A 25606-nucleotide genomic window follows, 5' to 3' on the forward strand; every position below is an offset into this window, starting at 1 on the left:
TCGTGTATGCTTGGCCAGAGTGCTCCGAATCTTTTGACGTAGCCTCCGTCGATGATGTGTAATCCTTCGCAGTCGTGGGCGCCTGGATTTCCCCAGTTCAGTCGCTCGGTCGATCAGTGTGCCTCTGGTGTGAGACGAGGGGGAGCTCTGCTGTGGGAGTGGCTCTTGCGGCTGTCCCGTGTCTGCTCTGAAGAAGTCTGTGATCCGTCTTTGAGACTGGCTAGCCTCGCCACTCATCAGGCTATCTTTGTGTCTGCGCAGCTCGAGCAAGAACAAACCCAGGCATCTCTGATCCTCGTATCCCATGACTCTTGAGAGTGGTCCAAAACCCTCTCTGAACAAGCAATGGAAGCGGCCTCGCATCTCGTAGTAGGCGGGGCAGCGGCATGTATAATGCAACTCTGTCTCAAGCTCCATGTCACACAAGGGGCATGTCCTGGCCTCTGCTGGTATTCCGCTGTATCTCCCAGTCTCAATCCGCAGCTGGTGAGAAGATGTGCGTAATTGGCCAATAGCACATCGTATCCCATGAGACAAGTGGGTGTCCATGTATCTGGGTCTCGTCACAAAACCATCCTCCATAAGCTGGAGAAGGTGGTCTCTGTAGAAAGCCATCTTCGTGCCCAATTCCTGTGCTAGCTGTATCCATGTCCTCCTGGTGTCTAACTGGGTCAGGTCTTGGAGGATGAGCTTGGTGATCTCTGACTGTGTAAGAGTGAGAGATGGTGCATCCAATGAGTACTGGAATGGTGGTAGCCTGTCTATGCTGACCCCATGCGCTTGAAACCATGATGCCATCTCCCCATACCAGCATGTTGTATCTCCTTGCATGGCTAACTGTCGAGAGGACTCAAGTGCAATGCAAGCATATCTGTCTCTAGGAAGTTCCCATGTGCGGTTTATGAAGGAGACTGATCTGGTGAGCACCTCCACCACTAGTGGAGGGACCGCTAGCTCTGCTCGGATAATGGCTCGTGGTACTGATGCTTTGGCTCTAATGAGCCGCAAGATCATAGAGACGAGAGGTTTCTCCATGTTCCCCCATCCATCTGTGCGACCCGGCCTCCCCTGGTGATCCACTGAAGGTCCCCATATCTCAGCTCCATAGAGCAATGCTGAACCCACCAGAGTGGCAAAGAGCCAGAGCTTCGTCCGGGGCTCCTGAAACTGAACCTGCGAACACATCTTCTTCAATCTACCCAATGCTGCGTGGGCTCTAGTCAGTCTGGTCTCTACTGCTCTTCTGAGTGAGAATGCACGTCCGCTAAAAACCACTCCAAGGTAAGTGTAAGCATCTGTGTACTCCACAGTCTCCTGGCCGTATGTGAATCTAGGTGCTGACCTCCTGATCCACTGTGGGGTGGTATTAAACACCATAACTGTCACCAGCGTGTGACTACTATCTATCATTTTTGTTGATTTCTTTCCTATTATTTATTTACTCACACTTTTTGGAAACATCCCTCGGGAAATCTAACTGCCCTGCATTGCATAGTTAGTGTGGAACTGACTAAGGTTGGACAAGGACTATGGTTAGCCAAAGTGGGGTCATTGACTAGCCAAAGTGGAATCCTTTGCTACATAGGCTACATTTCAGTTTTTGATGTGGCAACAGTGTACAAAGAGGGTTGGATGACCTAGAAAGATACAATGGCAGCATCTCCTAAAATTTAGGAAACTGCTATTTTGGGACCTGAAAATGTAATCGCGTCATTACCTCCGGAATGGCAAGGAGAACATTTTATTACTCTGCCGCGAAGTCAACTGGGCAACCGGAAAATGCTTGTAAATGCGCCAAGTGGCTCATTTCTGTGCACTTGCCTCCTCAAGGAAGAAGTGGCGCTGAATTTGAAGGGAGGAGGGCTCATTTGGAGCTTCTGTCACAGGTTAAGAGCTATGGAGTGCTTCCTTTCCCTCTTATGTACAGTGCGGTGCCAGGAGTGATGCCCTGCACGCTACGCATTGCCCTCTCTCTCCCCTATAGCAGTATGTTATGCCCCTCTAGTGGGCTTTTCAATTGACCAATGTACAGTTGTGTGGGTTCATGCACGATTGCCGAGGCAAGAGCCTCTTGCACAGGTACTGGATTAGCTAGCGGCTAATCCCCTGCAGGTACAGGTGAATTCGGAGAGGTTTCACGCCAAAAATCTCGTCCGATTCAAAGGGTAAGTAGCCCTACAGGTGCGGGAGCTCGAGGACTTGCTACGGATGCGACCGGCATGCGAAACAAAGCCCGAAACAGTAAATTACAGCCTGCTGTGTATTTTTGCAGGTTTAGGGTTTTGGCCCTAAACGGACCCTAATACCCCCAGGAGGTTCGGGGACGCGAGGGGACCGCTGTACAGGTGATCTGGCGCATTTTCGGGGCTGAAACAGAGAATTCAGCGTGCTACAGATTCTCGCCAAGTTTTGCAATGTGCCCGTATGCATCGAGAAAGTCATTCAATGCGTGGGAATACTGACTGTGAAGGGTTTTAGTACAGTTATGCTGCCGAAATCGGGCTGGAACAATTGAAATTCAGCCAAGCTTGTGAGGGGCAGCTTGTAGGGAACCACAGCGTTTATTCCCTCTTTTAAACAATAAAGAAATACCGAAAGGGGCGCCTAAGTTAGGGCCCAATCTGGTGTCGGTCTTCTCATACAGGTGCATTCTAGCAGCCTGTATCCCTTTCCCCTTTGTTGTGTCTTGAAAGAACAGGTAAAGTGGGAGACAAATTAAATGGGTGAAAGCAAATAAGGTTTAACTCTAAGGTCTACCGCCCTTTTTGAAAGTACAGGCCAGTTTCATGGTTCCATCGCCGGGAGTAAATCACTTTTTCCCATAGAAGTGAGCCTTGGTCAGTTTGGGCTTGAAGACACAGGGGATCATAGACCAAACACAGGGAATTGCAATTATGGCTGACAGACCAGATGATGTGACTGAAGAGGTTTCCTCCTCACAGGGTCAACAGACACATGAAGTGGGTGAGTCTTCAAGACCACCACAAACGGATGATGATATTTTCTTGACCCAATTGGCTACTGCTGTGGCTATGTTCACACAAGTAATGCAGAACCCGAGGTTTTTAGCCTTTCTGCAACCTCCTCTTCCGTCTCAGCAAGTTGGGTCACTGGATCATATTCAAAAGCTTGTTAAGGCTCAAGCACAGGTGATTCATACTGCAGAGTCAATGGAAACACCTGTACACTTGACGAAGAACATGCAGTCTCCACAACCTGTGACTAAGGTGCAAGAACAGGTGGCTGAGATGTCAGTCTTTCAAGTTATACCAGTTCAGCCAGCCACTTTTCAACAGCCTATAGCTGGTTCTAATGGGCAGGGAAGCAACCTACAGGCTATGCAACAACTCTTCCCACCACCTTCAGTACACCCTGGCTATTTTGGAGGTGGATCAGTATTCCAGAGCATGGCTGGTCATGCACCTAGAAATCAATTTTACACGCCAGGAACAGTGTTCGGGGGTGCTCAAACGATGATGCCTAACCCCATGTATGGTGTCACGGGCATGCTACCAGGGTTTCAAAGCACTCAGGGCCAATTTGAGATGCCACCGGTAAATTTTGGTATGGCTGGAATTATAAATCAGCGGCCAAATATGGCATTTCCAGGTCAACTTCATTGCGATCAGGGAACACAAATGAACCCTAATAGTGTTCCCATGTTTCAGTCACTTCCATATGACAACTTAACGTTGCTGGAGAGGCCAACTCCGTACAAAGAAGGTGGCAAAGGTGTGACATTCACGACCTTTACAGGGTTTGATAACAGGAAGAAGGCTCTCTCATTCCTCCAGCAGTTTGACAAGGCATATGCCGGGGGAAACTTTACAGAGGCTTCAAAGGCCCGCAAGGCAGCCACTTTCTTGACAAGGAATGCAGGACAATGGTGGACAACTTTATTGCTGCAAGGGCAAGCTCCGTCCACATGGATTTACTTCAAGCAGATTTTTGCAGCAACATGGTTATCTGATGACTTTGAGGCAGATGTCATGACAGAATGGCACCAGCTTAATGCTGCCACTTGCAAGAATCTCGATGACTACAATCGGAAGTTTTGGAAAGCTCTACTTCCAATAACTTCCTATGAGTTTGTGCCATTGACAGAACAGATTGAAAAATATTGTTGTGGCCTACCCAAAGGATTGAGAAAGTACTGCACGAAGACCAAAGTCACTACTTTGACGCAGCTCATCGAGGTAGCAAACACTGGCAATGGTTTGCTCAAGGGAGAAGATTGTGAATTTAATATTGGCGTCAAGGAAGGATCAGCCAAGAAAAATTCAGCGAAGAAGTATGTTCCCAAGGAGATTCCTAAAGTGACTCACGAGCCAGCCAACACAGGGAAAGACACAGCTAGGGCTGAATCAGAAAAGGGACCAGCGAAGAAATGGAAAAGACGTTTTCCTCGCAAGTCGGAAGAGCAAAAGAAGGTCCTGAGGTCAGAGAACAAATGCTTCATTTGTGAGCAGCCTAGCCACATTGCTTACAATTGTCCTACAAAGAAAAGGCTAGTTGATTCTGAAGACAAGGAGGACAGGAAAGGAAAGAAGCCCATGGCTGGTCTAGTGCCAGATATGGTGGGCAACAAGCCAAATTCAGATGCAAGTGAGCTTTGCAGAGCATGAGGAAAGGTCAAGGATCAAACAGTGCTTATCTTCTTTGATCCAGGTGCCAAAGCCAACTTCATTTCCCCAGAATTGGCTTCAAAGTTGGGAATCAGACCTGAAGAGATGGGGTATACAGCAGAGGCAAGTTTGGCATGTCCTGGCCATACAGAGGCTGTGACACCCATCATCGGAAAGTTGCGCCTACATATCCAGTCCTATGTAGATGCTGAAGAATTTTACATCATGCCACTGGACGGATGTGATGTGTTGTTAGGTATTCCTTGGTTATTTCGTGTACAGGGAATCATGGATGCCTACAACAAAAAGATCATTGTACATAGTAGGGGAAAGACTCACATTCTGGATGTAAAGCTAAAAGGGGAGTCTATTCCCACTGTATCAGCTTCTGCTATTACTTCTGTAATGAAAAACCATCTTTCTGCGTACTTGGTTTTTGCACGTGAAGTGTTAGATCGTGATGAATCAAATTTATATGTGCTAGATAAAGAAAGGTCAATGTTTTTACAATAGTATAGTGACTGTTTTTCCGATTCATTACCGTCTCAATTACCGCCAGAGAGACCCGAGGACCATGCGATAGATTTGGTGCCAGGCAGTAGCCCACCAAATAAGCCTCCATACAGGGTTAGTATGGCTCAGCAGAAAGAAATAATGAGCCAAGTATAGGAGCTGTTAGAAAAGGGGCTGATTCAACCCAGTTCATCCCCATTCTGTTCTCCAGTGTTGTTGGTGCAGAAAAAGGATGGCTCATGGCGTAGGTGCATCGACTACCGTGCACTGAACAAGAATACCATCAACAATAGGTTCCCTATACCTAGAATTGATGATATTCTGGACAAATTAGGAGCAGCTATGTTTAGCAGGATAGATCTAAAGAGTGGGTACCATCAGATCCACATTAGATCAGAGGATGTGCACAAGACTGCTTTTAGAACGACGTTTGGCCTTTACGAATTTTTAGTGATGCCCTTTGGTCTCACAAATGCTCCTGCTACGTTCAATAGGATGATGGACAGAATTTTCCGTCCACACCAGCAGTTTCTTGGTACATTCTTTGATGACATGATAGTCTACTTAAAGAATGAAGAGGAGCATAGGCATCACTTGGCCATTGTGTTCAAAGAGCTACGCAGTCATAGGTTGCTCATCAATGCAAAGAAAAGTGAATTTTTTCTCGAAGAGTCTCACTTTCTGGGACACATTGTCTCGAAGGATGGTGTCAGAATGGATCCTGCAAAAGTTGAAGCGATCAAGTAATGGCCACATTTGAAGACGGTGCACGATGTCCGAAGTTTCTTCGAACTATGCTCCTATTACAGAAGGTTTATCCGAAATTTCGTTGAGATTGCTTCACCTTTACATGCTCTTCAAAAGAAGGCAATCACCTTTAGATGGACATAGAAAGAGATTTCAGCTTTTAATCTCTGAAAGGAAAAGATGACTTCAGATCCAGTCATTGTGTTGCCAGATCTTAGGAAGTCATTTGTGGTCCAGTGCGACGCATGCGGTAGTAGCATTGGTGCAGTGCTAATGCAAGATGGCAGGGTAGTAGCCTATGAGAGTAGAATCTTGCAAGGGCCAGAAAAGACTATGCAAGTCTATGAAAAAGAACTGCAGGCCGTGATTCATGCGCTCTTAAGTTGGAAACACTACCTGCTAGGTGCAGACTTTGTTGTCCAAACGGACCATCAGACCTTGCGATACTTCTTGACACAGGCAAAGTTATCTGAGAAGCATATGCGATGGGCAAATATCTTGTCCATGTTCCACTTTCAGATTGTGCATGTGGAAGGCAAGAAGAACGTTGTGGCTGATGCCTTGTCAAGGAAGCCACAAATTTCAGCTGTGTCAATTCCTTATCATCATGAACTTGATGATATGAGGGAACAGTATGCAAATGATGAAGATTTTGCAAGGGTCTTCGAGCAGCTAATGGATGACAACGTCATGAACACTATCTTCTCAAAGATGGGTTCATGATGATGCATGGCAGATTGTGTGTCACAAAGCCATTGCGACGCAAAGTTATGGAAGAGAGTCATGTCCCACCGTATGCAGGGCATCGTGGTATCGATGCTACAGTTAAAGCGGTTGAGACATTCTTCTACTGGCCTACATTGAGAAGAGATGTGGATGCCTTTGTGCGAGAATGCCTAATTTGCCAGAAGGTCAAGTTTGACAGGCAAAAGGCACCACGGTTATTGCAACCACTACCTATTCCAGATAAACCATGGGAAAGTATTGCTATGGATTTTATCTTTGATCTTCCGAGAACGCAAACAGGAAACGATGGTATTTGGACCATCATTTGCAGAATCAGCAAGCAGGCTCATTTTATTCCTATTAGGAAGAAGATAAAGCCAGATCAGATGGCACACTTGTTTATGAGCAATATTTTCAAGTATCATGGCATGCCACAGTCGATTGTTAACGACCGTGATCCACGCATGACAAGTTTGTTCTGGAGAGGCTTGTTTGAGAATATGGGCACCACGCTCAAATTCTCTTCGTCATTTCATCCTCAAACAGATGGGCAGTCAGAAGAGGCAAATTCTACTGTCCTAGATCTGCTAAAGTGCTACGTGTCAGAGCATAAAGGAAAGTGGGAGCAGTATTTGCCATTGGTGGAGTATGCATACAATAATACAGTGCATTCATCAACTGGCAAGGCACTTTTTGAGATAGTTGAAGGTGGCAAGAAAGTTCCTCCCATACTCCATACAAAGGACAAGATATTTGAGGCAGATAAGTATATTCAGGACATGGATGAAATGTACAAGAAGGTCAAAGTGGCCTTGGAAAAAACTCAAGCAAAGCAAAAGAAAGCAGCTGATCGTCACCGTCGTGAAGTGGTATTTTCACTTGGTGATTGGGTGCTTCTACGCTTTGAAAAGGCAAGGTTAAAGAAGATGAAGGGCAAGGAAAGACTGTTTCCAAAGCTCAGCATGCGTTACTATGGGCCTTTTCAAGTATGCGACATAATCAATGATGTTGCATATACGCTGAAATTGCCTGAGAGTTGGAAGATTCACAATGCGTTTCACGTGAGTCTTCTCAGACCCTATGTGGGTGATGTGCCACAGGATATGCCAGCTAAAGATCAACCGGAAGTCGAGGAACTTGACGAGATCTTGGTCCCGAAACAGATCTTGGCACATAAAGAAAGAAAAGTGAAAGGCAAGGTTGCTAGGCGTTACTTGGTGAAGTTCAGAAACTATCCACCAATGGATGCTAAGTGGATGGAAAAAGGTGAACTTGCAGAGTCACCAACTCTGTTATCACTTTACCTTGAAGCCTTCGATTTGCAACCTACCTTGACCCCTTGAGTTTCAAAGCTACATGGATTGTCAGTGTGACAATGGCTTCTGAAAGAAATGTACACGGTATTTAAAGTGAGCTCAAATGAAATACCTGTTACATGAATGATAGAGCTGTACACATTGCCAGTTTGGCAATTGCTCTTATGGAATGTCCAAAAGTTTGGTTAGGGCTATAGAAGTGAGTATTTCTTGTCAGTTTGTCAAGGATACAGTAATTGCTTCTATTAAAGGATACATGTGTAACTGCATTCTTAAACTGTCGGTTAGGGTATGCTCGAAAGTGTTACTGGGCCCAACATGTACTATAAGACAGTGGCAAAATATGTAGCTACCATTTTGTCATTGGAAAGTTACTGACTCAAAGCAATGGCACAGTGCGAAGCTACCACTATGTCATTGGGACAGGATTCACACGCAAGCAATAATGTCACCAGCGTGTGACTACTATCTATCCTTTTTGTTGATTTCTTTCCTATTATTTATTTACTTTAACTTTTTGGAAACATCCCTCGGGAAATCTAACTGCCCTGCATTGCATAGCTAGTGTGGAACTGTCCAGAGGGAGTCCAGGCTTGAGGGCAAGAGAGCACCAAGGTTGGGGACAAGGACTACGGTTGGCCAAAGTGGGGTCATTGACTAGCCAAAGTGGAATCCTTTGCTACATAGGCTATATTTCAGTTTTTGATGTGGCAGCAGTGTACAAAGAGGGTCGGATGACCTAGAAAGATACAATGGTAGCATCTCCTAATATTTAGGAAACTGCTATTTTGGGACCTGAAAATGTATTCGCGTCATTACCTCCGGAATGACAAGGGGAACATTTTATTACTCTGCCGCGAAGTCAATTGGGCAACCGGTCAGGATATTTTTAAGCGGCGAACCCGAAACGGAAAAATGCTTGTAAATGCGCCAAGTGGCACATTTCTGTGCACTTGCCTCCTCAAGGAAGAAGTGGCGCTGAATTTGAAGGGAGAAGGGCTCATTTGGAGCTTCTATTCACATTTTAAGAGCTATGGAGTGCTTCCTTTCCTTCTATGTACAGTGTGGTGCCGAGAGTGATGCCCTGCACGCTACACTGCTTTCTCTCTCTCCCCCTTAAGTGCAGTTATGTGATGCCCCACAAGAGGGCTTTTCATTTGACTGATATACAGTTGTGTGGGTTCATGCGCGATTGCCGAGGCAAGAGCCTCTTGCACAGGTACTGGATTAGCTAGCGGCTAATCCCCTGCAGGTACAGGTGAATTCGGAGAGGTTTCACGCCAGAAATCTCGTCCGTTTCAAAGGGCAAGTAGCCCTACAGGTGCGGGAGCTCGAGGACTTGCTACGGATGCGACCAGCACGCGAAACGGAGCCCGAAACAGTAAATTACAGCCTGCTGTGTATTTTTGCAGGTTTAGGGTTTTGGCCCTAAACGGACCCTAATACCCCCAGGAGGTTCGGGGACGCAAGGGGACCGCTGTACAAGTGATCTGGCGTATTTTCGGGGCTGAAAACAGAGAATTCAGCGTGCTGCAGATTCTCGCCAAGTTTTGCAAAGTGCCCGTATGCGTTGGGAAAGTCATTCAATGCGTGGGAATAATGACTGTGAAGGGTCCTAGTACAGTTATGTTGCCGAAATCGGGCCAGAACAGTTGAAATTCAGCCAAGCTTATGCAGGGCAGCTGGTAGGGAACCACAGCGTTTATTCCCTCTTTTAAACAATAAAGAAATACCGAAAGGGGCGCCTAAGTTAGGGGCCAATCTGGTGTCGGTCTTCTCATACAAGTGCATTCTAGCAGCCTGTATCCCTTTCAGCTTTGTTGTGTCTTGAAAGAACAGGTAAAGTGGGAGACAAATTAAATGGGTGAAAGCAAATAAGGTTTAAGTCTAAGGTCTACCGCCCTTTTTGAGAGTACACGCCGGTTTCAATAACCTTGGTTTTACCAAGGTTGACAGACAAACCACTTTCGTGGGCAAACCTATGCAAAGCATCCAATTGACGTTGCATTCCCTCTGGAGATTCGGAGATCAACACTATATCATCAGTATATAACAAAAGTGAGAGAGAGAGAGAGAGAGAGAGAGAGAGAGAGAGAGAGAGAGAGCACTATTGCTTTATTTGATTAAAAGCTCAAGAGAGCTTGTGTGAGAGAGAGAAAGAGAAAACCTTGCTTTTGATTGGAAGCTTTTGGGGCTCTGCTTTTGGAAACCCTTGTAATCTAAATAAGCAGTGAGGGCACTCACTCTACAGAGCATCTGGACGCAGAGTTTGAGAGTGAAACCCTAACCGATCTCTTGTACTGTGAACATTGATTAATACATAAAGAAATATCGAAAGGGGCGCCAGTCTTTGGGGCCAATATCTCTAGGCACGGAACTCCGTCGGGCCAGTGCAAATCTATTGTGAACTGTGAACTGTTTTGAAGTGGTTATTTGGTGCTGTCGTGATTGATTCTTGACTTGGAGTGTCCAAGTCTGTTACAAATACTGTAGTGTGTACTTCTCCAATGCACTTTGCAAAAGACAATGTCACAAATGGGTGACGTGGCAGCAAAACCCGGACACAAACTGACATGTGGTAGCAGTACGGACCCGCGCACATTGCATTGGTAGGCTGATATGGTCGTTGTACAAATTTCCGGATTTTGCGGCACAAAACGCGGAACTACTGACGTGGCACTGCGTACGGATTTCCTGAAAATCCATTGGCTGATTTTGGCAGCTTTTGGGCCTGGATGCTTTAATTTTTGAAAAGCTTTTGGGGATAATTGCTTTTGTGAGAGAAGCTTTTCACTTACTGCTTTTGGGCATTCCTTCTATCAATAAATAAGTGGGCAGGCCTCTCTTCTCAGAGCATCTAGACGCAGAGTGTGAGAGTGAGCACCTACCCTTTCTCTTGTACTTTGAGCACAGATTAATATAAAAAGAAATACAGAGAGGGGCGCCAGTCATAGTTACAGGGGACGGGGGGGACGGCCGTAACAGGGCCGGGAACGGAAGGGGACGCAGTGGGACGGCCGGATTTCGGGCCGGACGGGTGGGTCGCAGGGGGACGGACCGGGAACGGCCGGAACGGCCGGGGTCGGACGGGAACGACAGCAGTCAGGCGGCCGAAAGTTACCGTTTATGACCGTTTTAAACGGCTCTGTGCAGCCCAACTGCCACATTTTGGGGGGCCTTGGCCCTTGGGAGGCTATAAAAGGCTCCCTTGGGCCTCTTAATACACATAGTCTCATTCCAATTGGCAATTTCCCTCAAGCTCAAGCTTTCCTCTCTACTCAATGCTCATTGCTCGAGCCTCATAGCCTCATCGAGTCATTGCTCAAGGCTCAAGCATGACCATTGACTACTCTACACTCTAGTATCTACCCTTGAGAGTTGAGTCTCCACTCTCAAGTCTCTCCCTCTTCTACCCACTTTGAAGTTTGAAGCTCTCCTCTCCCTCTTCTACCCACTTTGAAGCTCTCCTCTACTCTCTCTCCAGACAAGCTCTCCTCTAACTTCTAAGCTCTACTCTCTTGAGTCTCTCCACCATCATGTCATCTCAAACCAACTCCACTTCTCAAGCCGGTTCTTCTAGAAGGAGGCCCGCCGTGCAAACGTGGTCGTGGTCGGATGAAGTCGACTTTAGCACGCGTGGCAAAGGTGGCGGTGCAAGACCATGGACATGCAAGCTATGCCCATACAAGAGAACGGGTGGTTCAAACAAAGTGCGAGCCCATCTTCTTCATGAATCCGGTCACGAGGTGAAGTTTTGCCCTCATGTAGCTCCCGAGAAGAGGTTGGAACTTCTTGAGAAGCTCACGGTGTATGAGGTTGCAGAAGCGGCCAAGAGGGGCCGTTTTGTTGCCGTTGATCCCTCCGCCACGGCGACACCGCGAGAGCAAAGGGAAGCCAACCTTGACGACATCTCTCGAAGCTTCAAGAGACATGCATCTACACCGTCCTCTTCCGTTCCCCATCGTCAAAGCACTCTCAACGAAAATCGGAATCCTAAATTCAAGGAAGAGGTGGATAGGCCGGTTGCCCGATTCTTCTTCCACGACCACATTGCCTTCCATGCTTCGCAGTGAGTTTCCCCCAATGCACATTGCAATCTTCCATTTTGTATTCATAATGGGTTATAACTTCTCGACTCTCGACTCTCCATACTAACACAACATGCTCTATTTTGTGTGGATAGGTCTCCATACTTTCGAACCATGGTTACGAAAATAGGGGAATATGGCTCCTCTTATGTGCCACCTTCATCGGAGAGGCTTCGCACCACCCTCCTTGACAAAGAGAAGCTTGCCGTGGAGCAAGCGGCCCAAGCAACAAAGGATTTGTGGGAGACCAATGGCGTCTCTCTCCTTGTAGATGGATGGAGCGACACCCGCAAGCAGTCCATCCACGGGTGGTGGCCTACTCTCGGGGGGAGATGTACTTTGTGGAGTCACATGATGCATCCGATAGTGGCAAGGCCGCCGAGATGCTTGCTACAGAGTGGACAAGCACCATAGAGATCACCGGCCCAGAGAATGTCCTTTGTATGGTTGCAGATGGAGAGGCGTCAAATAGGGCAGCCGGAGCTATCATTGAGGGCATGTATCCCAGCATCCATGTCACATTTTGCATGGCGCATTGCCTCAATAACCTCCTCAAGGACATAGGGAACTTGTCATGGATTTCACCCACCATTGGTGACGCCTCTCGAATTGTCTCCTTTGTGCTCAACCATCAAAAAGTGTGCCATGAATTCTCAAAGAGGAGCCACTTGTCCTTGCTCAAATATTCAGAGACAAGATTTGCATTCAATTGGCTTATGCTAGGCCGCTTGTCTACATGTGGCGGAGCCTTAAGGGGCCTCTTTCTCAGTGATGAGTTCTAGGCCATGCGGAAGTCTACATCAGCAGTAGGATTGAAATGCCGAGAATGGACCGACGCCGCCGCTTGGTGGGAGGAGGTGAAGACTCTTGACGCCATGGTGAAGCCTATTCTACACCTACTTCGAGTGGTGGATGGCTTGCAGCCATGCATTGGCAAAGTCTACGAAGCCATGGATCGGATGATAGAGGCACTAGAGAAGCTTGTGCCTGACCCTGTTCAGTATGCAAAGATTCATGGCTTGTGTGAGTCGAGGTGGAATGGATACTACTCTCCACTTCATCCGGCAGCTTATGTGCTTGACCCTGAGTTTCAGGGAAGGCATCAAGAGACCGACAAGGAGGTGAGCGAAGGATGGCGGCTTGCATTGGAGCGCCTTGAGCCTAGCAGTGACATTAGGCGCAAGATTAGAGACGAGCTACTCAACTACAGGCAAAAGTAGGGCTCCTATGGATGTGTAGATGCACAGCTTGATCGCAACAAGATTGGCTCGGTTTTGTGGTGGGAGGACTATGAAGGAGATGGCCCACATTTGCAGCGCTTGGCTGTTCGTGTCCTTAGCCAAGCATGTACCACTAGTTGATGTACCACTAGTTGCTTGGAGCAACTATGGAGTGTGTACAGCCACATTGCGTGTAAGAAGAGGAATCGCCTTCGGGTTCAGAGGGCCAATGATTTGGTGTTTGTGAGCGCTAACTTGCGCATGCTTGCCAAGAGCGTCACACACAAGGCAGATCCTTTCACTGAGTGGGAGATGACACAAGAGAATCCATCACTACGACGACGATATGGAGATTCAGCAAGCGAGCACTTCTTGAGTTTGATGATCATTGATCACTCGACTCTCGAGTCTAGACTCTTGAGTCTATGACTCTACCTACTACATAGCCTTTTGTACTTTTTGTTATCCTTGAGGCCTCAGGCTTGTCCTAAGTCCTTTAGGCTTTTTGACTCTTGAGCCCTTGTGGCATGCACTTCTCATCTTGTATCCATCGATCATCGATGTTTTATTAGCACATTTCAGCCTATATGACTCGTGTTCTTTGGTCTATTTAGTGTAAATTTATGGTCAAAGTGATGCTCTATGTGTGTGGCATGTATGTAGGTCAAAAAATGCCAAAAAAACTCTCTTTTTTTTTTGCCGTTCCGACCCCGTCCCCGTTTCCTGACTTTTGCCGTCCCATCCCCGTTCCCGACCCCGACCTGCCGGCCCATGTAACTATGGCGCCAGTCTTTGGGGCCAATACCTCTTGGCACGGAACTACGCAGGGCCATGTCGACTCAAGTGTGAATTGTGAATTGTTTTGAAGTGAATCTCGAATGTGCGCGGTAGAATCTTTACTTGGAGTGTCCAAGTTTGTTACAGTGGTATTAGAGCATCACGCATATGCTTTGCTAAAAGCATACCGGTCCTACAAAAGAGCAGACAGTGCAGACTAGAGACTACTGGAATTTTTTTTGAAGTAGCTTCGTGCTCCGACCCCGGACCTATTAGTCACTCCCACCCTTATTTCATCGCGCATCAGGCACGCTCCCGTCTTCACCGCTCATGTCTTACAAGGCATAAGCCATAAAGATCACTTGCAAGAGAAGGATCCAAGATTTGTTTCGAGCTGCTGTTTTTCTCAAAGGCAGTGCCATGCAGATGTTGATGTCTATAGCTACCAAGCCGCACACTCCTAGGACTTTTGGCAAGCTTTCAAGAAAATTTTTGCCCGAAGTTTTATGGTTTCTGACATCTTCCTTCGGAGTGCAACTTCTGGCAGAATGGGGTATCCTGTGAAACTGGCCCGTAGGGCAGTAGTCTTTGGCTTTCACCCGAAATTCTTTACTTTAGACACGCACAGAGCCCACTTTAGAAAGATAACCTGCGACGGGAATTAACACTTATGCACACACATGGCTCGATAGCTAGAATGCTTCGAGCATACGCCGACAACCTGTAGGCCCCAAAATTGGCGCCCCTTTCGGTATTTCTTTATTCTTTAGGAGGGTAAATTACAAAGAAGAGTCCTAGGAACCCTTTAACTGTATCCCGCTAGATAGCACCTATTCCGGCAAAATTTCGGCAACATAACAACCCCAAAACTTGCCCGAAACCAATTCCCCTGTTGGAACTCGCTTCTTCTGGCATAAACCCTCTGATTCCTGCCCAAAAACTTTTTGCCCTGTTTTCAGCCCTAAACAGTCCCCGAACCGTCATCTAATAGTGGGGCACGGTTCCCAATGATTTTGGCATCATGGCGGTTGCAAAACAGTCCAAATACAACGCGTACACAGCGCTGAAAACGCACCTATTTGGTGAGGTTATGACCCTCACCGGTGCCTGCTTTGGGTAGCAATTAGCTACTCCTATTCCTCCTCAAAGAGGCTCTTGCCTCAGCACGAAAGCATGAAACCACAGTTGTACATCAGTCAAATGAAGAGCCCTCTAGTGAGGCATCACATAATTGCACGTAGGGGAAAGAGAGAGAGAGAGCAGTGTATGTTGTGCAGGTCATCACTCCTAGCACCACACTGTACATAGAGAGGAAAGCAAGCACTCCATAGCTCGTAACCTGTGACAGTTTTGCAAAACGAGGCCTCTCAGCTACAAATTCAGCGCCACTTCTTCATGCATGAGGAAAGTGCACAGAAATGTGCCACTTGGCGTGATTACAAGCATTTTTCCGTTTCGGGGTTGCTGCTTAAAAATCTCCCGGACTGGTTGCCTAGTTGACTTCGCGACAGAGTTTTAAAATGTTCCCCTTGTCATTCCGGGAGGTAATGACGCGAATAGATTTCATGTCCCAAAACAGCAATTCCCTAAATTTTAGGGGATGCTTCCGTTGGACTCCCACTGGTCATCTGACCATCTATCCCCATTGGGACCGCATCCAAAAATGCAATGTGGCCCAACTGTCGGGTACTTTCCTTTAGTGACCCCACCTTGGCATTATGCCTTTATTGAGTTCGCGCCCTAGTATCCACCAACTTGCTAAGTGCGATAGGGGGACCTACATGACCTTGAACTGAGCCTAGACATCCTCTTACTATACGAATTCCAGTGCCGACCAACTTCCCGTCTGCGGGTGAAACTACTGTTCACATTGGCCATACAATGTCCGACCATTTGCAACTTCAAAAAGAAGGTCTCAAAAACAAAACAAAAATCATTGGAAAGAAACCAACAACTAAAGTTAGCAGTTGCCACGTCCTCGTGACATAGTTACCTATTAATAGTTGCCACGTCCTCGTGACATAGTTACCTGTTAATAGTTGCCACGTCCTCGTGACATACCCCCCTCTTGAAATCGCCAAATGTTCTCGATTGCATACCATAAATACACGCCACTGATGATCTTGTGTTGTTAGCACTCTTTTATCATCGCATGTATCCGCAAGAAAGGTGGTAACACATAGATACAAATGATTTAATGAGGCCTTCATACTTTTGCCATTTCCATCTATTACATTGAATTCATATGTACATTTGATGTGCTAGCTCTATCATTACCCCTCCTTTGCACATGTTGGGTTGGGGCATAAGTAGGTTGTAACCCAAAGGCTTCAAGGCAAAGCTGCAATACATTTGGTGACTCTGACAGTTCTTGCTCTTCCATCCACTTTGCATCCATAAGTGGATAACTTCACCAAGTAAAGTTTTGCAACCTGTCCTTTAATTTTTCTGTCCTTATGTGCCAAAACTTGCTCAGGTACTAGGATCTCATCAAGTTCCTCAACTTCTGGCTGATCCTCATCTGGCATATCTTCTGGCACATCACCCACGAAGGGTCTTAGAAGACTCACGTGAAACCCATTATGAATCTTCCACACAACATCGCAATTTCAGCCTGTAAGCCACATCGTTGATCTTGTCAAGCACTTGAAAAGGCCCATAGTAACGCATGCTGAGCTTAGGAAACAGCCGTTCCTTGCTCTTCATCTTCTTTAACCTTGCCTTTTCGAACCTTAACAGAACCCAATCATGAGGTGATAACAACAATTCACGACGGTGACAATCAACAATGGGGATGTCGTGGTATTTAGTCAATACTATGCATGATGAAGCTGATGTTATATCGTCTTGTGGGTGACTACCATGGGTCTATACCTTGCACTTTCCTTCAAGGGTTCCTTCAAGGGTGAGTCTGGGCTTATCCTGGATTCATCTAGGTATATTTTTTAGTCGTATAGCGGACATGCAGACTTCACAATGTGAAGTTTTCGTCCGAGTTACGATCGGTTAATATTGTGCTAATTCTTTCTATCTTTTGTGGTGCATATGCCTATCAACTACCACATTTTCGTGCTAATTTTATCGATTTAATGCTTCTTTTAGTGCTAGGCTTCATTATGGCTGAGTCTGCCCTTGATCTCCGGAGTCATGACAGAAACTTAGTACGCTGAACTGTGTGATGTATGCTCATGTGTGTGCGTGTTGTGTTGGGGAGCATATGTTAGTACCTAGTTCTATACCCACTATTGGGCACTGATGACGTTAGTGGAGATGTCGTGGTATTTAGTCAATACTATGCATGATGGAGCTGATAGTTATATTGTCTTGTGGGTGACTACCATGGGTCTATACCTTGCACTTTCCTTCAAGGGTGAATCTGGGCTTATCCTAGATTCATCTAGATATATATAACCTTTTTCTGCTTTGCCTGAGTCTTCTCCAAGGCAACTTTAATTTTCTTATACATTTCATCCATGTTCTCAACATATCGATTTGCCTCAAAGATCTTGTCCTTTGTATGCAAAATGGGAGGACCTTTTTTGCCGCCTTCAACATCTTAAAAGGTGCTTTGCCAGTTGACGAATGCACCATATTATTGTACACATACTGCATAGGCAAATACTATTCCCACTTGCCTTTATTATCTGACACATAGCATTTCAGCAAATCTAAGACAATAGCATTAGCCTCTTCTGACTGCCCATCAATTTGTGGATGAAACGAAGACGAGAACTTGAGCGTAGTGCCCATGTTCTCAAACAATCCTCTCCAGAACAAACTTGTCATGCGAGGATCACGATCACTGATAATCGATTGTGGCATACCATGGTACTTAAACACATTATACATGAACAAGCGTGCCATCTAATCAGATTTTATCTTCTTCCTGTGACAGGGATAAAGTGGGCCTGCAGACAATGGTCCATATACCATCATTCCCTGTTGGCATTCTTCGGCAAACTATGCATGCTCGCACAAAGGCATCCACATCTCTCTCAAGGTAGGCCAATAGAAGAATGGCTCAACCGCTTTAATTGTCGCATCAATACCACGATGCCCTGCATACGGTGGGACATGACTCTCTTGCATGACCTTATGTCGCAATGGCCTAGTGACACAAAGTCTGCCATGCATCATCATAAAATCATCTCTGAGGAGGTAGTGCTCATGATGTTGCCCCTCTTGTAACTGTTCAAAGATCCTTGCAAAATCTTCATCAGCAACATACTGTTCCTTCATGTCATCTAGCTCATGATGATAAGGAATTGACATAGCTGAAATTTGTGGCTTCCTTGATAACGCATCAGCCACAACATTCTTCTTGCCATCTGAGGAGGTAGTGTTCATGATGTTGCCCCTCTTGTAATTGTTCAAAGATCCTTGCAAAATCTTCATCAGCAACATACCGTTCCTTCATGTCATCTAGCTCATGATGATAAGGAATTGACACAGCTGAAATTTGTGGCTTCCTTGATAACGCATCAGCCACAACATTCTTCTTGCCTTCCACATGCATAATCTGGAAGTGGAACATAGAAAGAATGTTTGTCCATCGCATATGCTCTTCGGATAACTTTGACTGTGTCAAGAAGTATCGCAAGGTCCGATGGTCTGCCTGGACAACAAAATCAGCACCTAAAAGGTAGGGCTTCCAGCTAGAAAGTGCATGAATCACGGCCAAGAGCTCTTTCTCATAGACTTGCATGGTTTTCTTTGGCCCTTGCAAAATTCGGCTTTCATAAGCTACTACCCATCCATCTTGCATTAGCACTGCTCCGATGCTACTGCCACACGTGTCACACTGACCACAAATGACTTCCTAAGATCTGGCAAAACAATTACTGGATCTGAAGTCAACTTTTCCTTTAAGAGACTAAAAGCTGAAATCTCTTTTTGGGTCCATCTGAAAGTGACCTCTTTCTTTTGCAAAGCGTGAAGAGGTGATGCTATTTTTGCAAAATTCCTGATAAACCTTCTATAGTAGGAACACAATCCCAAGAAGCTTCTAACATCATGCACAGTCTTCAAGTCTGGCCATGTTTTGATAGCTTCGACCTTTGCGGGATCCATTCTGACACCATCCTTTGAGACCATGTGGCCAAGAAAGTGGATCTCTTCCAAGAAGAATTCACTTTTCTTAGGATTGACAAGTAGCCTGTGCCTATGCTCCTCTTCACTCTTCGAATAGACTATCATGTCATCAAAGAATGTCCCAACAAACTATTGATGCAAGCGGAAAATCCGGTCCATCATTCTGTTGAACGTGGCAGGAGCATTTGTTAGCCCAAATGGCATCACTAGAAACTCATAAAGACCAAATGTCGTTCTAAACGCAGTCTTGTGCACATCCTCTAGCCTTATACGAATCTAATGGTACCCACTCTTAAGGTCTATCCTGCTGAAAATTGCAACACCCTCTAATCGATCGAGAATATCATCAATTCTAGGAATAGAAAACCTATTTTTGATGGTATTCTTGTTTAACGCACGATAATCAATACATATGCGCCATGAGCCATCCTTTTTCTGCACTAGGAGCATTGGGGAGCAAGAGGGTGAAGAACTAGGCTGAATCAGCCCCTTCTCTAATAACTCCTCAACCTGGCTCATAATCTCTTTCTGTTGCACTGCACTAACCCTGTAGGGAGGTCTATTTGGTGGGCTACACCCTGGCACCAAATCTAACCGATGGTCCTCAGGTCTCTCCGGCGGCAATTGTGACGGTAATGAATCAGAAAAACGGTCATTAAACTCTCACAAAAATGTTGACCTTTCTTTATCTAGCACAAATAAATTTGACTGACAATTATCTGAGACATCACGTGCAAAAATCAAGTACACAGAAAGATGATTCTTTATTACAGAAGTGATAGCGGAAGCAGATACAATAGGGACAAACTCCCCTTTGAGCTTTACATCCAAAACATGAGTTTTCTCCCTATGTTGAAGGGTGATCGTCTTGCCGAAGGCATCCGACACGCCATGTACTATGAACATCCATGATCCACGGAATTCCAAGTAGTGCATCACACCCTTCCAATGGCATGATATAGAACTTTGTTGTGTCCACATACAATTGAATATGCAGACGCAGCTTTCCAATAATGGGAGTAACACACTCTGAGTGCCCAGGTCATGCCAATCCTGCTTCTGCGGTGTACCCCATCTCTTCAGCTCTAATGCCCAGCTTCATAGCTAACTCTAGTGAGATAAAGTTTGCTTTGGCACCTGGATCAAAGAAGATGAGTGTCATCTGATCTCTAACTTTATCCCATGCTCTGCATAACTCGCTGGCATCTGTATTGGGCCTATCACCCACCATATCTGGCACCAAACTTGCCGCGGGTTTAGGCTTCTTGCCTTTCTGGTCCTCTTTATCATCTGAGTCAGCTAGTCTTTTGCTTTGTGGACAATTGGTAGCGGTAGCGAAGTGACCAAGCTGCTCGCATATAAAGCATTTGTTTTCAGCCATTAAGACCTCCTTTTCCTTGAGCGACTTACGCACAAAAGGCTTCCTTTTCTGCTTCTTTACCAGCGCTCCAGAAGTCCCGGCTGAATCCTTATCTTTGGTGGCCTTTTCTGACCCCTGTGACGCTTCAGGAGCCGTTTTCACAAAGGGCTTCTTCGTTGAATTTTTCTTTTGCTGCCCTCCTTCTAAATTCAGAATCCCAAATGATGATTGCCTTGTTTGCCCACCAAAAACGCAGATCTGTAGAGACGATGCAGGTGACTGAAAACACGTTCTTCGTGATGAATCTACTCCTGAGGTGGCTCCAAGTACGGCGATGGCAGATTAGCACCCTTGGCTGCGTTACCATGTCAGAGTGTGGAGCGGAAAGAGAGGAAAAAGACAATGGTACATGAGAGAGACAAGAGACAAGAGTGGAGACAAATGGCGAAAGGCTGGCAGCCCAATAACTCCAGATGACAATCCCTAAAGCTAAAAATGAGATCTGAAAACATGTCGTAGAAAGCGCCACCAAGTGCGGATAGAGGGTAGAGACCTGTTAAGCAAGAAGGGAATGCGAGGAATCAATGACAAGGCAAAGGGAAGGTGTCCATGCCAAAAAACGCAGCAAAAGGGGGCTGAAAACAGAGAATTCAGACATCCACTAAGTCTCGGGAGACACATAACGCCGGAGGTCTAGGGAAGAGGACAGGGGGGGCACCAAGAACCGGCTGAAAATCAGCAAAAACAGTCCCAAAACTGAACGTGGAAGGTCAAGAGTCGGTACGGGAAGCAATGGAGAACTTCATGCGAAGCCAAGAAGAGCCAACTCCAACAGGTGAGCATGTACAAAACTGGAAAACGGTGGTGTAGGGGCCTCCTTTCTGCAGAAAATGCCGAACCTACAAAAAAACACAGGTGTTTGGAAAAACGCAAGCAAAAGGAGGGGTTGTGGGGGATTGGCGCTTGGCAAAGAGGAGACTAGTCTGAGGAACAAAATGGAAAACGCTGAAACAGCATCCAAAAATGCAGATCTGTAGAGAAAATGCAAGTGGTTGAAAACACATTCTTTGCTATGAATCTACTCCAGAGGTTGCTCCAAGTATGGCGATGGCAGATTAGCACCCTGGCTTTGATACCATGTCAGCGTGTGCAGCGAAAGGAGAGAGGACAGAGACAATGGTACACGAGAGAGACAAGAGACGAGAGTGGAGACAGATGGCGAAAGGTACTGGCAGCCCAATAACTCCAGATGGCAATCCCTAAAGCTGAAAAATGCGATCTAAAAACACGTCGTAGAAAGCGCTACATCGATGCCTATAGAGGATAGAGACATGTGAAGCACGAAGGGAATCCGAGGAATCACTGACAAGGCAAAAGGAAGGTGTTGTCCGTGCCAAAAAATGTCGCAAAAGGGGGCTGAAAATAGAGAATTCAGAAATCTGCTAAGTGTTGGGAGACACCGAATGCCACAGGTTTGGGGAAAAGGACTAGAGGGCCACCAAGAACCGGCTGAAAATCTGTAAGAACAGTCCCAAATCTAAATATGGAAGGTCAAGAGACGGTACGGGAAGCAATGGGAACTTCAGGGGAAGCCAAGGAGAGCGAACTCCAAAAGGTGAAGAGGACCAAAGCTGAGCATGTACAAAACTGAAAAACGCTTGTGAAGGGGCCTCCTTTCTGCAGAAGAACGCAGGTGTTTGGAAAAACGCAAGCAGGAGGGGTTGTGGGGGATAGGCGCTTGGCAGAGACGAGACTCGTCCGAGGAACAGAACAGTAAACGTTGAAGGAGCATCCAAAAACGTAGATCTATGATTCTGTAGAGAAAAGGCAGGTGGTTAAAACACATTCTTCGTGATGTATCTACTCCAGACGTTGCTCCAAGTATTGCGATGACAGATTAGCACCCCTGGCTCTGACACCATGTCAGAGTGCGTAGTGAAAGAAGAGAGGAAAGAGATAATGGTACACGAGAGAGAGATAAGAGACAAGAGTGGAGACAGATGGCGAAAGGCTGACAACCCAATAACTCCAGATGGCAATCCCTAGAGCTGAAAATGCGATCTGAAAACACGTCGTAGAAAGCGCCACACCAGTGCAGATAGAGGATAGAGACCTATGAAGAAGAAAGGGTATCCGACCAATCATTGTGAAAACAAAAAATGCAGAAATTCACTGAGTGTCAGGAAACACTGGATGCTGGAGTTTTGGGAAAGAGGACGGAAGGGACACCAAGAACCGGCTGAAAATCAGCAAGAACGGTCCCAAATCTGAATGTGGAAGGTTACGATTGTTTTAAGGTCATATGGATCAGGCCTTGGTATATTTCAAACTTGTAAGTGGAGGTTGTGGCATTAACCTTACAGTTAACAACTACAACAGTCTTTTCAGTAGTTCAGGCCACTTTGGCAATTCGACAATGCATCATACCGTATTGGGTGCTTGCTGAGGACCCAACATGAAGCTTCAAAGATGGGGATCTTCAACATATCATTATACATTAAATCTTCAACATAGAATGGCTCCTTCCTTGCATAAATCTCAACAAATATGCTCCCAAGTGCCCGAGTTAAAGCCAGACAGGAAGCTTAGGGCATGTACATATTAAGCTTGGGCCTTGTACATATTACCTCAATACTAACCTCATGCAAAGAGAAAAATCTTGAAATAAAACCACAAACATAGTGATTAGTAGGGCACTTGACATTACTAATGGTAAGACCATAGAATGCCAAAAGAATGTAGTGTCAATGCTTTAATCTTCCTTTGCATTAACCCATTCTCAGGACCAATGTTTATCCCTCTCCTCCATTGACATCAGCCTTGGCCCTTCTTAACTATTTTCTAGCCGATCATCCATCTCCATCACCATTTGTACGTTGATCCCATACTTCCAAAGAGTCTGAGAGCCAATCGGAGACAAAGAACTCTCCCGACTCCACCACAGAGAAGTGACAAAGATCACACACCACTACATCAGGAGATGGAAACGAGGATCAACCAACTACGAGCCGACCCCTATCGCTTCTAGATATCGTCTTATACCCCATCATTGATACAGGATGGAGATAGGTGCATGTCAAACTTTGTACACACCAGACACATATAGAGGTGCATTACTTCTAGTGATAGAGCTCCATCTTGCCTCCTCCCTAACACATTTTGAGTTATATCCACATCATTGTACATCAGATATTGCATCGTGTCATAGCTATAGCTTCCCCAGCTAGTAGTTAGGAGTTCTCATGTTTTTTCAATTCGGTTTTCATTTTGGGATACCAAAGAACAGATCATTGTTGTACATAGATAGTCTCATAGGCCGATTGCAGCTTTCCGTAGGCCTTCATATACTCTCTCTCTCTCTCTCTCTCTCTCTCTCTCTCTCTCTCTCTCTCTCTATATATATATATATATATATATATATATATATATATATATATATATATATATATATATATATATATATATCGTTAATGACCCTTCCTCCCCCTCTCTCTCTCTCTCTCTCTCTCTCTCTCTCTCTCTCTCTCTCTCTCTCTGAGTCTGAGTACCACACACTACTAGAGTGCTCAGCTTTTGATCACATCCGAACTTGCTTCTCTCATATTTTCAGCCATAACTTAGACCTACACACTTTCCTCTCCCAGCCAAAGTGTGGGCTCTCCATTGCGACTCTCATCACTACAATTTTGGAGCATCGAGAGTCACTCATCAGCCATACACATACTACATCACATGTAACTTTTGGTCCCATAGGTCATATTTGACCTCCGAGGACGATAATAAAATCTCTCTCTCTCTCTCTCTCTCTCTCTCTCTCTCTCTCTCTCTCTCTCTCTCTCTCTCTCGTTAATGACCCTTCCTCTTACCCTTTCCTTTGAATTTTCAATCAAGAATTTTTATCTTAATTATAATGCACGTTTTCCCAAAGCTCTCTCTCTCTCTCTCTCTCTCTCTCTCTCTCTCTCTCTCTCTCTCATACACACACACACACACACACTTTCAAGTAGATACAACTCTCTCTCACACACACAATACATACACACATATTCAAGTGGAAAACTCTCTCTCTCTCTCTCTCTCTCTCTCTCTCTCTCTCTCTCTCTCAAAGAAAGGTGGCGAGCTCGAGGACTCACCTGTGCAGATCAGCGAGCACAGACGATGGCGAACAGGCACAGAAGGAGAAGCTGGAGAGCGAACATGCACAGGAGGAGGAGCTCGTCTCAGCGCTCGCGGGTCAGGCGAATTTCTAATGCGAGAGCAAAATCGCGGCAATATTTGATCCTCAGCCAAGAATTAGAACAACATTCGATCCAAATTTGCTTTGCCGAGAGGCTTCCTATGAGTCCTATCTAGGAAATAACTTTTCCTAAGTCCACTTTCACTTAGAGAAAGAGCATTATTTTTTATATAAAAATATGTTTGAAAGTCCTTGTGATGGACAGATGGTCGCACAATAATTCTATTTACATTGCTCTCGATGTAATGTCACTTGTGAAACAGCTTCCCTTACTGGATTAAGGATAGATAAAGGGAATCACAATAGTTTTTGCAATAAAGGACTCAATTTGTCAGACGCTTGGAAGCCTAGAGCTGCCACAATGAGGACTTTGGCACTGTACCTATTGATTGTTGGATAGGACTTTGGTCCCATTCTACAGAGTGAGTGAATGTGGAGCATGAGGGAGTGTTGCAATACAGGTGATTGCAATTTGCAGTGTTGCAAGACTTAGCAAGGAGGGGCCGAATGGCACATTGCTGCCATTTACATTGTTCGTTCCCTATCCACCTATCATTGTTGTAGAGTACCACTGCCTCCAGTTTCAGCCCACCCTGCAAATGTGCTCTCGCTATTGTACCTGCTGGCTGATTACTGGAAGTACTCGGAAAAGAAGTCGACAGAAGCTCGCATTGAAGTTGGGCTTGGATAAGGAGTATTTACTTCAACTAGTGTTCTCGCAAGGACAATCGAAGTTTGCATGTCTCCTTGTTCTGCATTTTGCTTGACAAGAAAACAATAGGCACATAGAAAATCTTTATACACCCACGCACACACATCGCATGCACACTTGTCAGTTTGTAGCTCTTCACATGCGTAGGCAATTGCTACTTCTATATTTTGGGCACAGGATAGAGCGCATGCCAT

The 25606-nt window shown here is 45.7% G+C and overlaps 1 protein-coding gene across 5 annotated transcripts in view; it reads right to left on the reverse strand.

Moving 5' to 3' along the window:
* The window catches only part of LOC147433684 (RNA polymerase II C-terminal domain phosphatase-like 4), a 104670-nt gene extending 79901 nt beyond the window's left edge, over positions 1 to 24769 (reverse strand). For 3 of the 5 annotated variants that reach the window (XM_086490323.1, XM_086490321.1, XM_086490322.1), the window contains exon 1: positions 24597 to 24769. The gene's annotated coding sequence lies outside the window, so the exon portion shown is untranslated. The remainder of the gene's footprint in view (positions 1 to 24596) is intronic. The other 2 variants (XM_086490320.1, XM_086490319.1) reach the window with 1 other exon arrangement.
* Between the last annotated feature and the right edge of the window lie 837 nt (positions 24770 to 25606).

The sequence above is a fragment of the Adiantum capillus-veneris genome, chromosome 19, assembly GCF_014529385.1.
Source record: "Adiantum capillus-veneris isolate H3 chromosome 19, ASM1452938v2, whole genome shotgun sequence".
In the NCBI taxonomy this organism is placed as follows: Eukaryota; Viridiplantae; Streptophyta; class Polypodiopsida; order Polypodiales; family Pteridaceae; genus Adiantum; species Adiantum capillus-veneris.